Source organism: Triticum aestivum, chromosome 7D (genome assembly GCF_018294505.1).
Source record: "Triticum aestivum cultivar Chinese Spring chromosome 7D, IWGSC CS RefSeq v2.1, whole genome shotgun sequence".
Taxonomy (NCBI): domain Eukaryota; kingdom Viridiplantae; phylum Streptophyta; class Magnoliopsida; order Poales; family Poaceae; genus Triticum; species Triticum aestivum.
In genome coordinates this window covers 300,645,954-300,661,102 of record NC_057814.1, presented here as the reverse complement: position 1 = coordinate 300,661,102, position 15,149 = coordinate 300,645,954, and positions in this window count along the sequence as shown.

Here is a 15,149-nt window from a genome sequence, read left to right as displayed (position 1 = left end):
TTCTTTGAGGGTTTGTGGTGGAATCATGTCTTCGATTGCCTTGACCTTCTCTGGGTTGGCCTCGATCCCCCTGTGGGACACGAGGAAGCCTAGCAACTTGCCGGAAGGGACACCAAACACGCACTTCTCCGGGTTGAGCTGCAAGTCCACCTGGCGTAGGCTCGCGAAGGTCTCCTCCAGGTCTTGAATCAAAGTTCTCGCCTCCCGAGACTTCACCACAATGTCGTCCACGTAGGCCTCCGCGTTACTCCTGAGCTGCCGTCCTAAGGCGATGTGCATCAGCCGCTGGAAGGTCGCTCCCACGTTGGGCAGTCTGAAAGGCATGCAAGTATAGCACTACACCCCACACGGGGTCAGGAAGGCTGTCTTCTCCACATCTTCTACCGCCATCTTGATCTGGTGATAGCCCGAGAACGCATCCAGGAAGCACAGCAAATCGCACTCGGCGGTGGAGTCGACGATATGGTCGATGCGTGGAAGCGAGAATGGATCTTGGGGCCAGGCCTTGTCGAGGTTGGTGAAATCAACACACATGCGCTCCTTCCCACCTTTCTTCGGCACGACGACGGGGTTCGCCAGCCACTCGGGGTACCGAACCTCGCAAATGACACCTGCCGCCTCCAACTTGCGGGTTTCTTGGACGATGAAGGCCTGCTTCTCCGTGGACTGTCGCCTCGCCCTCTGCTTCACGGGGCGCACATTGGGGCACACCTTCAAGTGACGCTCAATCACCCATCTCGGGACCTCTACCAGTTGTTTGGGTTCCCATGCGAATACCTCCTTGTTCGTGCACAAGAACTTCACCAATGCTTCCTCTTGATCAGGGTCGAGGTCGGCACCTATGGTGAAGGTGGCCCCCGAGGACCCGTCTTCCTCAACTGGCACCTGCTTGGTTTCTGCCTTGTCTTGAGTGAACAACTGCTTCTTCTTGGTTGATGCGGCTTCCTTGACCTTGGAGGTGTCCGCGTCAGCGGGCTGCGCCGTCGCAGCGGTCTTGAGGGCGAGCCCGAGCGCCTCCAGGGCCTCCTTGGTGTCCCCAACTATAGTGAGGACGCCCTTTCTCCCGGGCATCTTCATGAGGTTGTAAGCCGGATTGGTTGCTGCCATAAACTGGGCCAGAGCTGGGTACCCGAGGATGGCGTTGTATGGGAGGCCGATGCGGGCGATGTTGAAGTCAACCAGCTCGGTGCGGTAGTTGTCGCGCGTGCCGAAGGTTACAGGAAGGCGGATCTGCCCCAGGGAGTGGGCGGTGCCACCGCCAACCCCTGAGAAAGGCTTGCTGAGGCGGAGCCACTCGAGTGGTACGTGAAGAAGGCTGAAGGCCTCCACGGAGAGCACGTTGAGGCCGGCGCCGCCATCGATGAGGGTCTTGGTGATGGCCACGTTGTAGATGGTGGGCGTGGGAAGCATTGGGAGCACACCCGAGCCAGCGGTGGTGATGGGGTGGTCCCCCGAGTCGAAGGTGAGGTCAGCCTCGGGCGCCGCCCAACCTGGGGGAGCCCCCTGGCGCGCGGAAACGGCGTCGATCTGGCGAAGGAACGGCTTGAGGTGACGGTCTGAGGGCGGTGCTTGCGAGCCACCGAGGAGGGCCGCAGCAGCGAGGGGTGCCGGCACCACGAAGCATGCGGTGAAGAGGTCGTGCAACTCCTCCCAAGACGCCACGGAAGATCCTGGGAGGGTGAGCAGCCAGGCATGCGGTGCGCCCGTAAGGGCCATGGGAAGCCAGTTGGCCATGACCCTGTCGTCAACCCCAGCTTTGAGGACGGCCTCCTCGTACGCCAGCAGGAAAGCCACCGGATCTGCCACGCCGTCGTAGCACGGTGGCATCTCCGGCTTGAACTTGGGCAGCCACTTCACCTGTCGTAAGGCGGGGGCCAAGGCTCGGAGCCCCCTGGCCCCGCCGCTGGCATCGGTCGTCGGAGCGGGAAGCGCTGCACTTGCCATGGGGCGGAGCGCCGTGGTGACGAAGCGCAGATCGACGGAAGGAAAGCTCCGGCGCACCCTGCTACCTCTTGAGCATGCGTTAGTTTTAACTTGAAGAGGAAAGGGTGATGCAGCAAAGTAGCGTAAGTATTTCCCTCAGTTTTAGAGAACCAAGGTATCAATCCAGTAGGAGGCCACACGCAAGTCCCTTGTACCTACACAAGCAAATAAGAACCTTGCAACCAACACGATAAAGGGGTTGTCAATCCCTTCACGGCCACTTGCAAAAGTGAGATCTGATAGAGATGATAAGATAATATTTTTGGTATTTTTATGATAAAGAGTAAAAGTAAAGATTGCAAAATAAAAATAGACTGGAAACTTATATGATGGAAAATAGACCCGGGGGCCATAGGTTTCACTAGTGGCTTCTCTCAAGATAGCATAAGTATTACGGTGGGTGAACAAATTACTGTCGAGCAATTGATAGAAAAGTGCATAGTTATGAGAATATCTAGGCATGATCATGTATATAGGCATCACGTCCGCGACAAGTAGACCTACTCCTGCCTGCATCTACTACTATTACTCCACACATCGACCGCTATCAAGCATGCATCTAGAGTATTAAGTTCACAAGAACAGAGTAACGCATTAAGCAAGATGACATGATGTAGAGGGATAAACTCAAGCAATATGATATAAACCCCATCTTTTTATCCTCGATGGCAACAATACAATACGTGTCATTTCCCCTTCTGTCACTGGGATCGAGCACCGCATGATTGAACCCAAAGCTAAGCACTTCTCCCATTGCAAGAAAGATCAATCTAGTAGGCCAAACCAAACTGATAATTCGAAGAGACTTGCAAAGATAACCAATCACGCGCAAGAGGAGATTCAAATATTGTTCATAGATAATCTTGATCATAAACCCACAATTCATCGGATCTCGACAAACACACTGCAAAAAGAATTACATCGAATAGATCACCAAGAAGATCGAGGAGAACTTTGTATTGAGATCCAAAGAGAGAGAAGAAACCATCTAGCTAATAACTATGGACCCGAAGGTCTGAGGTAAACTACTCACACATCATCGGAGAGGCTATGGTGTTGATGTAGAAGCCCTCCGTGATTGATGCCCCCTCCGACGAAGCGCCGGAAAAGGCCCCAAGATGGGATCTCACAGGTACAGAAGGTTGCGGCGGTGGAATAGCGTTTCGTGGTGCTCCTGGATGTTTTCGGGGTACGTAGGTATATATAGGAGGAAGAAGTAGGTCGGTGGAGCTATGAGGGGCCCACGAGGGTGGGGGGCGCGCCCAGGGGGCAGGCGCGCCTCCCTGCCTCGTGGCCTCCTCGTTCGTTTCTTGACGTCCACTCCAAGTGCTCGCGGTCACGTTTGTTCCAAAACTAACTCTCCGAAGGTTTCATTCCGTTTGGACTCCGTTTGATATTCCTTTTCTGCGAAACACTTAAATAGGCAAAAAAACAGCAATTTGCACTGGGCCTTGGGTTAGTAGGTTAGTCCCAAAATAATATAAAAGTGTATAATGAAGCCCATTAAACATCCAAAACAGATAATATAATAGCATGGAACAATCAAAAATTATAGATACGTTGGAGACGTATCACACCCCTACCTGGCGCGCCAAATGTCGGATTTTGGGTTCCGGCAAAACCCTTAAGGTTCGAACACTGGGGTGCGCGCGAAGATCTCCTCCTACCTAATCACGCCCTCACCCTCACCGCGATCTCTAAGGCTAAACTTGTAATGCCCCGGATCCGATGCGCCAGGTGTCTTCCAGTTATTCGCCGGTGTTGCCATGTCTTTTGCTTGCGTGTTGCATTTTGCCATGTCATCATATGCATTGCATCCTCATATTTTTAAAACTTGCATCCAGTCTTTTTCCCCGTTGTCCGTTTCGCGTTCCGACACTCCCACACGCGCCCGTTGCACCTCTCAGACCTTGTGTCGTGAGTGGCATAAAAATGTTCTCAGAATTGGATGAAAGTTGGCGTGCGGTCTTATTATAGTGTAGGTAGACCACCTGTCCAATTTCGTCGCATTCGGAGTCCGTTTGATAGCCCAACCGTTATTCATACAACCGCAATATAGCCGGTGTATTCGTCTGGTGTTTTCAGTCTCCAAAAACCCGTGCCGGGCTGCTATCTCTTCTCTCCTTAAAGCCTAGCCCATCTACACAGCCGACTAGCCACTCACCTAGTCCCTCTCCGCTTCGGAGCCGTTCGATGGCGATCGAACGGTCCGAAAACGGAGCAAAACCCCCAACCCTAGCCCCCTTTTGCTATATATAGACCCCTCCTTCCAAATTTGGGCTAATCTAGCCCTCCACCAACCTCCCCCTCGAATTCTGCGCCTCCAGCCGCCTCCTCCATCGCTTTCCACGCCGGACCTCCCCTTCGCCGCCACTTGTCGCCGCCCCACTTGCCACACCGCCGCCTCCACCCACTCCCGTGCTGCCACGCGTCCCAGCCAGCCCCTCCGCCGCCGCGGCCCGCGAAGCCCACGGGAGGCCCGCTCCGGGCCGCCCGGGCCCAAGCGCCCCCGCGCCCCCCGCTCCCTCGCTCCCGATCTGGATCGAGAGGAGGAGCCCGAGCACTCGACCTCCCCGTCTCCTCCTCGCCGCCATCCTCCGATGACCGGAGCGCCTCGCCGCTGCCCCAGCAGGCCGGACCCCTCACTCCTTGCTCCTCCCTCTTCCTTCTCCCCTTCTCCTTCCTCTCTCTCATGCCTCATCTCACTCTGTCCGTGGACAGGAGCTTCTCCCGTTGGCCATGGAGCCCGCAGCCCCAAGCTCGCCGTTCGTAGCCGTCCGCCGCCGGATCCGGTTGCCCCGCGCCCGATTTACCCATTCCCGGCCTTCCCGAGTCCTCCCGGAGTCCCGGCTCACCGCCGCAGGCCATGGAGCTTCGTCAACCCCCGTCCTGGAACTCCGTGTCCCGAATTTCGCTGGGTAAAAAAAACCACAATTCACTGGATTTTATCATTTTCATGCCTTGTACTTCATGTCGTAACTTTCATGCATATGTTATATGAAAATGTTAATTGCGAGATGCTCTTCACTTTGTACCATTGTGCCATGCTTGTTTGAGTTCATCTTGATGCCCTAATAATCGTTGCAAGAGTGCTATATGATGTTATCTGCTGCTTGTTAATAGAACTTGACGATTTGTCTTTTTCATTGCATTTTGTGTGTGCATCCTATGAGCATGAGCTCTACATGTGTTTTTAACTACATCATGCCATCTTTACAGGGGTGCTTGTCTTGTAGTTTTTTGATATATGTGGTGACTAGCACAAGCATGCAAATTAGCCTCCATGATGTTGCTGATTTCTATGACTTGGTCATTTCTGCCAAGTCTGAGTCTGTTATATTTTGTTGCTATGTTGCCATGCTTCTACCACGTGTTCTATACATAATCTGGAGATGTTAACTAAGGATGTTTTCTTACACATGTTATGATCTATTCATCCATCCTCTTGGTTGCATTTATAGCATGATGTAGCTTATTGTAATCATGCTCTAAACTTGCTAAATAATGTTGCTGTCAGCCTGTTAACATTAAGTTCAGTTTTGCCATGTGTTTTGCTAGTGTTCTGTTTGTCCTATGGACTTGTTCTTGCCATGCTTAGGTTCCTAATAATGCCTTCTTACTGTTGGTTATCATGCGATGCCATTTAATGCTCTCTAGTGAGCTTTACAAGTTCACCAACATGCCTACTTATCGTTGTTCCTGCCATGTGCTGTTATTTTCACCGTCTGAATCTGATATATCATTTGCCATGTTTGCATGGATCCTATCATCTTTTCTGTTGATCTTTGGAATATGTTCAGTAAGGAAGTTTTGTTCTTTGTCTTGAGTGTTATCATGCCATGCCTTTATTTTCCATGATAGCTTGCTGTAACATGTTGTTTTATAGCTCTAAACATTGCAACATGATGTTATTCCTGCCATGTCCTGTGATTTCTGCCAAGTCTGTGAAACTGTTATTATTTGCAACATTGCCATGTCCTTTTGAGCATGTTCTAATGATTTCTGGAGTCAGACCAGTGTCAAAGTTTTTTAATGCTTTACCTGCAAATCTCGTCCATGTCATTTGTTTTCATGTTGAGGTAATATAGCATGTTGTTTTGGTACTTGCAAGTTGCCTAGTTGCTGTTTTGGACAGCTTGTCCTTTAAACTTGTTTCATGTGTATGTGTTGAACCGTTGCTCCGTTTTGAGTGTGCTCTACATGAAACTTGCTTAGTTTTGCATGTAGTTTCATGTTACCTTGTTGCATCCATGTTTTGAATGTGTTTGCTTGATGTTTGAATGCATTTTGCATCAATGCCATGTTTAACTTGTTTTGCTCATATCTTCTAGGCCGTAGCTCCGAATCTAATGCACTTTATATGTAACTTGACTAGAATTTCGTGTAGATCATCGTGGTGCATCTTAACTTGCTGTTTAACAACTTGAACATAAGGTTTATTCAGATCTGGACCAATTTCAAAATTTGCATATGGGGACTTACCGGAATGGTTATATGTTGTTTCCGGCCTTATTTAAACTTGCTTTGATGTGTTGTTCTTGTATGCCTCATCTCTTGCCATGAGTAGCTTCATGTAGCCTTGTCATACATCATACTTGGTTGAGCATCATGCCTTGTTCATGTGTGGTGTGTTTACCATGGTGGGTGCTTCTTCTCAATAGTTCCCGTTTCGTTGCGATCGTGAGGATTCGTTCGACTACGCTTGGTTCATCTTCGTGGCTTCATCTTCTTCATGAACTCGTTCTTCTTCCTAGCTGGATTCCAGTCAAGATGATCGTCACCTTGGATCTCACTATTATCATTGCTATGCTAGTTGCTTCGTTCTATCGCTATGTCGTGTTACCTACCACTTGCATATCAAGCCTCCCAAATTTCCATGAACCTCTAACCTTTGTCACCCTTTCTAGCAAACCGTTGTTTGGCTATGTTACCGCTTTGCTCAGCCCCTCTTATAGTGTGCTAGTTGCAGGTGAAGATGAAGATTGCTCCATGTTGGATTATGTTTATGTTGGGATATCACAATATCTCTTATATTATTAATACATCTATATACTTGGTAAAGGGTGGAAGACTCGACATTATGTGTGGTGTTTAGTTCCACTCTTGCTGCCCTATTTTCCGTCATATCGGTATTATGTTCCCGGATTTTGCGTACCTAACGCGGTTGGGTGTTATGGGAACCCCTTGACAGTTCGCTTTGAATAAAACTCCTCCAGCAAGGCCCAACCTTGGTTTTACATTTGCCTAACAACCTATTACCCCTTCCCTTGGGTCGGCCAACCCGAGGGTCATCTTTATTTAGCCCCCCCGGGCCAGTGCTTCTCTAAGTGTTGGTCCGAACCGAGCCGCCTGCGGGGCCACCTCGGGGAAACTCGAAGTCTGGTTTTACTCGTAGCCTGTCTCATCCGGTGTTTCCCTGAGAACGAGATATGTGCAGCTCCTACCGGGATTGTTGGCACATCGGGCGGTCTTGCTGGTCTTGTTTTACCATTGTTGAAATGTCTTGTAACCGGGATTCCGAGACTGATCGGGTCTTCTCGGGAGAAGGAATATCCTTCGTTGATCGTGAGAGCTTATCATGGGCTAAGTTGGGACACCTGTCGTGGAATTGTCACGGCAGATGTCCTTAGTGTCAGGACTTAGTCGCGAGGCCAACGCATCTATGTGGTAGCATGAGAGGGGTTGAGCGGAATCGAGAGACGCAACACAAGACAAGGATTTAGACAGCTTCGGGCCCCGATAAACATCATCCGGTAACAACCCTACATCTGTTTGAGGCTAGATCTCATTATGATCACGGGAGAGTCGCCGGGAACCGGCTCTCGGTGTTTAACCCTAGAGATTGTTTCTTGTCTGTCTCTCTTTGGGGTGCCCTTCCCCTCCTTATATAAGTTAGAGGGGCGGGTTACATGCGGAGTCCTAGTAGGACTAAGACTAGTCTATCTTTTCTTACAAGTTGAATACAAGTCCGGGTCTTGCTTCCTTGGTAGGAGAATATTCCTTATGCCCTTCCTCATTAACCGGCCCACCATAACATGAGCCGGCCTTCTGGGCCTTGGGCCTACTCTTCTGTCTGACCCGCCGTCGGGGCCATCATTAAGTCGCCAGGCTCATGAGTCGCCAATCCTCTGTCGGGTTACGATGAAGCGCCAAGTCCGGCCGGGTCATAGCCCCGGCCGGGTCATACCGCGGGGTATATCCCCGACATTAGCCCCCAGTTTAATTTGGATTCATCCATGTTAAACTGATCCTGTAAAATAAACACAAGAACAAACTTGATAGGTTGTGCTCCGGGTTAAATATTTTCCTGAACCGGCACCTTATCATCTTTAAGTCCTTGTCATTTTCCTCCTGGATGCATACTCAAGATCTTATAGCAAATCTCTTTTAACAGATATGTCCAAACCTTGCCAATGCAAAAAAATCCAGGCACTTCTTCTAGAAAATCTGGGTCAATAGGCCAGCTTCATAACCAATCTGCTGACATTGGCTCTTCTAGAGAAATATTATAAGCAATAATCCATTTGATTCGGCCTTCAATGCTCTGACTTGACAAAAATATTGGTCTTGAAATATTCAACTGATATTCAGCCGGCTTAAAGATGTAGATCTTGCCGATGATTGCCAAAATTGCCAGGTTATAAATAACTGATGCCGGGTCATGATTGTTGCAGACACCGGGTTAATCTGGTCTACTCCAAACTGAGAATTAGTCATAAACTGAATATTCCACATATGTAGCCCCCAAGTGCCGGGTTGTCATGCTTGCAGCAACCTGGGACTTGTAATTGCCTTATGCTCATAAAAACTTCAACCGGTGTAGCCCCCAAGGGCCGGGTCATTATGCAATAATGAGCAGGGACTTCGTAGATATAACCATGTAAACTTGAATTTTTGACAGGAGCAATTGGTAGCCCCGAAGGGCCGGCTTAGTAAGATAATACTGAGCTGGGACTTTGTATATAATTTATTGATAATAACATCATATAATATAATCTCCACCATGGGGCTTGAACCCACGTCCACAAGGTTAAGAGCTTTGTACTCTACCAACTGAATAGTGGACCGTTCAATATAACGGATTAATGCTTGTGTACCTTGAACTTTTGACAGGACCAATTGGTAGCCCCCAAGGGCCGGCTCATTTAGAATGTCATGAATCGGGTCTTCAATAAGTTGAGCAAAAAATGACTTTGCATTAGCCCCCAAGTGCCATGGTACATACTGGCAGTGACATGGGACTTGCATATTCGATGTAATATCAATTTGAATAATGTAGCCCCCAACTGCCGGGTCGTAAGCCTGCAGCGACTCGGGACTATTCTTTCCATAGTAGAATAAATCATATCCATTGATAAAATAATAGCCATTGCGCCAAAGCGACTTTGAATACCTCATCTGTTGATAATTAAATCCGGAGTTTAAATATCCGGCGGCTCTTGGCCGGCGGCTTATAGCCTTTGAGAAAAACAAGAATTGATAACCCTTTTGAGACACCAATTTCAATCTTTCATGATGGGCTTGAACTTAATCATTTATGTAAGTCATAGCTCTGTAAATCCTGGAGAGTTTATACAACATATGCCCTGGCGACTTAACGTCAAAAGCCAGGGCGGGTAACCACCCAAATGTAGTCTTATCCTGCACACAAGTAGATCACAAGATCCCTTGGCGGTTTACCGCAGGGCGGGTCATAATATCTCACATATAACCACTGTGATATTGAATTTGTACTGCCGGTTTACATGACCTGTGCAGTAAGGGTGATAACCCAATCCTTAGAAGCCAAACCTTCCAAGTATTAATATTGTCATATGCTGGCGACTTGTTCATCAAAAGCCAGGGTGGGTTAATAGAAACCACATATATATATGCTTCAGATATGAGCAAAAAGTACCAAAACCCAAAAGATTGTGTTCAAAAAACTTAATCCAGACAAAAAGAAAATCAAGGCTTCGGATTCGAATACGATCAGTAAACCGTTCCAAAGGGGTTAAGCTAGGATTCGAATACGATCATGTAGCCCCCAGTGGCTTTGGCGTTGCTGATCAAGAGGGTACCGACAGCTATGTTCTCTTTGGTTCGAATACGACCTATGTTTGAACAGGAAGCCCCCAAATGACCTTGAGAGTTGTTTAACGAAGCTGATTCGAATACGATCCACGTCGGGCCCAAAAGGGGTTGAGCAATGATTCAAATACGATCAAGGAGCCCCCTAGTGAGTTTGGCAGTGTGCCGATCAAAAGGGTACCGACATCTATGTTCTCTTTGGTTCGAATACGACCTATGTTTGAACAGGAAGCCCCCTAGTGATCATGAGAATATTTAACGACTCTGATTCGAATACGATCAGGGTCACACCAAAAGGGTTAAGCTAAATTCGAATACAATCAGCTCCCAATGGTCATTAAAGCAGGGTACCTATGTTTGAGTTGTGCTTTGTAACAGACTCTCTCTAGTCCCTTTAATTTTTTCCTGAGAACTCGAACTTTGCGAGAGATAAATTCTTTTTGAACCGGAAATTCTTAAACCGGATACTGAAAGTTTCAAAGTTTTTGTAATAGATAAATTCACCTTGAACCGGATTTTGAACCAGACTTGAGAGCTTCAAAGCTTTGTGGCAGATAAATTTCCCTTGAACCGGATTTTAAACCGGATACTAAGAACTTCAGTACCTTGTGGGAGATGTCAAGTCTCTTGAGCCGGATTTAAACCGGAATCCTTCTTTTTAAGCCGGAAATTTTTCTGACGGCCTTTAAATTTTCACCAATATGGCGGTAGCCTCCGGGACCGGGTTATTTTTCCCTCCAATGACCCGGAGTTCTTTGAATGCATTGAAACCGGCCAATGCTGCCGAGTCATATCATTGTAGCCCCCGAGTCTCAAGACGACTCGAGGAGTTGGCTTTGAGATTCTCCATATTGACCATAGCATAAGGCGTATATCATTGGTGTTGATATCGCGATGTGAATCCACAGAAGGTTGAGGTGACTACGGCGGGTTTATAAATGATCCCGTATGAGCCGTGTCAGCAACTCGGCCAATGTTTCCTTCCAACTGGCTGTTTGAAATTTAACCGAACTGTACTGGCGGCGACTTGTGCGCCTGCCCATTGAGCCATCCAGTGCAGACAACGGTTGATAATACATGATAATTTGCCTCCAATTTGTTGGAAGAAAACCGGGCTTCCCAAGCAGTGACTTGATCATACTCAATAAACAGCTCATGCAGACAGGTGCGGCCCGGTGTATTGATGTAGACCAGGCCGTGAGAGACGGACGGTAAAGATGACCGCAACTTCTGAGGCGGCACAGACAGATGAACCGGCCGTGGCGTTGTAAGCCAGTGCGGACGGATAAGGTAGCCGCATCGACACATATATTCGTCAAGCATCTTGGTACAACCATTGCTCTTGCAATGAAGAATTGTCCTGCATAAACAATATTGCAGACCAAGGCAAAGATAAACTGCTCTTTGACAAAAAATAATATGTGTTTAAGAAAATATATTTTAGATGGATATCACCTGATGTGCTAGGCCGGAAATTATCCGCCGTGGAGTTGATGGTTACCACAGTGATGCTAAAATTAATCACGGCCGAGTTAACCGTAGGAGCAGACAGATGAGTCGGCCTGGCGTTGTAAGCCGGTGCGGCCGAGCAAGTTGTCCTCCATGTTGTAAGCCGGCGCGTGAACCGGCTGCGAGGGCGGATAGACGAGTCGTTCGTGGCGTTGTAAGGCGGTGCGGACGGGCGAGTCAGCCGGTACGTTGACGTAAACCGGACTGCGACACCCTGTCCGTGAAGCCGTGCGATACAGCCGAACGTGCATCTGCGGTATAACACCACCCGTTTTTATTTTAATAGTTGCCCTGCGTAAAAATATTACAGGACAGAGTAATTGTTGTCGGATGAATTAACATGTACTGATAAAAAACATAGAAAGGATAGCACCTGGTATTTTTTGCCGGATGCTGGCGCTGGATAATGCATAGTGCTGTTTTTGTTTTTGACAAAAGATTTGATTGGTTCTGTGTCTTCTAGTGCCTGAACTCTCCACATAACCCGGTCGGTACTTTTTGAGCCGGAATTTCTGTAACCAGAACCTCTTGATAATCCGGCCGGAACTTTTGATAATCCGGAACTTTTGAACCGGAACCTCTTGATAATCCAGCCGGAACTTTTTTTTAGGTTAGAACTCTTTGTTGATTCGGACGGAACCTTTCGGTGATTCGGCTGGAGCCCTTTGATGATTCGGATAGAACTTTTCGTCGAGGCGATCAGAACCTTTTGGTGATTCAAACGGAACCTTGCATTTAGGCGGTCAGAACTTTCCAATGATCCGGCCGGAACTTTTCGATGAACCGGCGAAACCTTTCGATGAGCCTGACGGAACTTTTTCGATGAGCCGGCTGGAACTCTCCGACGAATCGGCCGGAACTTCTTCATTGAGCCGGACGGAGCTTCTCGATCCCTGGGATAGCGCCCTCCAAGAACTCAACACCACCGTGCCCAGGCCCCATGATGGGCGCCAACTGTCGTGGAATTGTCACGGCAGATGTCCTTAGTGTCAGGACTTAGTCGCGAGGCCAACGCATCTATGTGGTAGCTTGAGAGGGGTTGAGCGGAATCGAGAGACGCAACACAAGACAAGGATTTAGACAACTTCGGGCCCCGGGAAACATCATCCGGTAACAACCCTACATGCTGTTTGAGGCTAGATCTCATTATGATCACGGGAGAGTCGCCGGGAACCGGCTCTCGGTGTTTAACCCTAGAGATTGTTTCTTGTCTGTCTCTCTTTGGGGTGCCCTGCCCCTCCTTATATAAGTTAGAGGGGCGGGTTACATGCGGAGTCCTAGTAGGACTAAGACTAGTCTATCTTTTCTTACAAGTTGAATACAAGTCCGGGTCTTGCTTCCTTGGTAGGAGAATATTCATTATGCCCTTCCTCATAAACCGGCCCACCATAACATGAGCCGGCCTTCTGGGCCTTGGGCCTACTCTTCTGTCTGACCCGCCGTCGGGGCCATCATTAAGTCGCCAGGCTCATGAGTCGCCAATCCTCCGTCGGGTTACGATGAAGCGCCAAGTCCGGCCGGGTCATACTCCCGGCCGGGTCATACCGCGGGGTATATCCCCGACAACACCCCTGCAGGGTTTTGAACTTTCGAAAGCTGTGCCCGCGGTTATGTGCCAGATGGGAATTTGTTGATATCCGGTTGTAGTAAACTTGAAGTAAACCCTTCTAAAATACACCAACTGCGTGCGTAACCGTGACTGTCTCTTTTCGAGGTTGTTCGAGAGGAGAACACGGGTTTTTGGGTTATGTTTGACGTAAGTAGGAGTTCAGGATCACTTCTTGATCATTACTAGTTGGCGACCGTTTGTTTAGCTCCTCTCCTCGCTCTTGTTTCGTAAGTTAGCCACCATACTGTGCTTAGTCGCTGCTGCAACCTCACCACTTTACCCCTTCCTTACCCATTAAGCTTTGCTAGTCTTGATACCCATGGTAATGGGATTGCTGAGTCCTCGTGGCTCACAGATTACTACAACAACAGTTGCAGGTACAGGTTATGCGATGATCATGACGCGAGAGTGATGTTTACTTGTTTTCGGAGTTCTTTTTCTGCTTCTTCTTCGTTCAGGGGATAGGTTCCAGGTCGGCAGCCTGGGCTAGCAGGGTGGGTATTGTTTGAGTTTCTGTTTATGTTTCATCCGTAGTCGGATGTTGTTCTCATGTATGTTGATGTATTCTTTGGGGCGTTCGTGCCTTATGTATGTATCCCCAACTATTATGTAATGGTATGATGTAATGATATCCACCTTGCAAAAGCGTTTCCAATATGCGGGTCTATCCTTGGTGGGACCTTCGAGTCACTCTCAGATAGGGTCGCATATTGCGCGTGACAAGTTGGTATCAGAGCTTCGACCGACCATAGCAGCCCCCCTTGATTGATCGTATAGTTTGGCCGATGTCGAGTCTAGATCAGAACTTTTTCGGACTCTAGTTATATCGGAGAGTAGGAATTCTTTTTACTCCTCTGCCCCTTCGTCGCTCTGGTGTGAAATCTTGACGTAGGTGTTTTGAACTATTCCTCTTCCCCTTCAAATTTTTTTAGGATCTCACGGTTAGTTTTCGTTCGTTGTCCATCCTCTTTTCAATCCGGCGCACCTCTCTTTGAGTGGTTTCGATCCTCGCCACCTTTTGCAAGATCAATCCTCAGCTCTTTTCAATCGACGTTGTTCCCTGTCCGAAGTTGTCCTTGTTTTTTCCCACCCGCCCACCCTTCTTCTTCTCGGAACCGGAGTCCGAAATCGAGTATCCATCCTACTCGTGCGAAGCCTTTGCATTCTCTCCTCAATCATTTCAACCGGCGTTTTTCTATTCAACTATTCGTCATTCCAATTGCCTATGTTTTTCCCGCCCTCCCACCCTTTTTATTCCCGGAGTCTGAGCCTCTATTCGAGCATCTATTTCATTCGTGCGGAGTATCTTCAGTTTTTCCTCAATTGTATCAATCGGTGAATTCTCGCCTAGTTAATCATTGTTCGCCTCATTTCCTTTTCCGGTGGTTTCAATTCAATCTTTTTCGATGTTGATCATATTCCTGTCCTCGACTCAAGTGCTTTCTTTGCTCGCTCACCTCTCGCCATTTAATCATTCCGGAGTGATGAAGACATCTCAGAAGATTCGTGTTTGCATTCAATCATTTCGAGGTTGTCACCTCATTCAAGTCTTTCAATCATTCCGGGGCATCATTTCTCTCTCAACCGATCCTTCTCAACGGTGTTTTTCTTTTCAGTGGGCCCTAACCCACAGGTCTTTTCCCAGGATCTTACCTGACTCTTCTAATTTTTCCGGAGGTATTCTCTAGTTCTTTTGAAATTTGATGTAAGTATGAATTTGATCATTCAGATGCCTTCTCCAAGATAGCTTCCAAGTTCTTTTATGTTCGGTTCAATCTTTCCTCTTTTTATTCTTTCAGAGTGTCTCAACAATTTTAGTGGTGTTCCTCGTCGTCATTCTCAACATTTGAAGACCGAAGTAGAGTTTCTCTTAAATCTTGCCCGTTCTCCCAGAGATTCGGGGCGCTAGCTTGATATTATCCTCTCAAATTATTTCAAATTGTGCAATTCTTTTCACCCATCCGGAGTATTCCAGGAG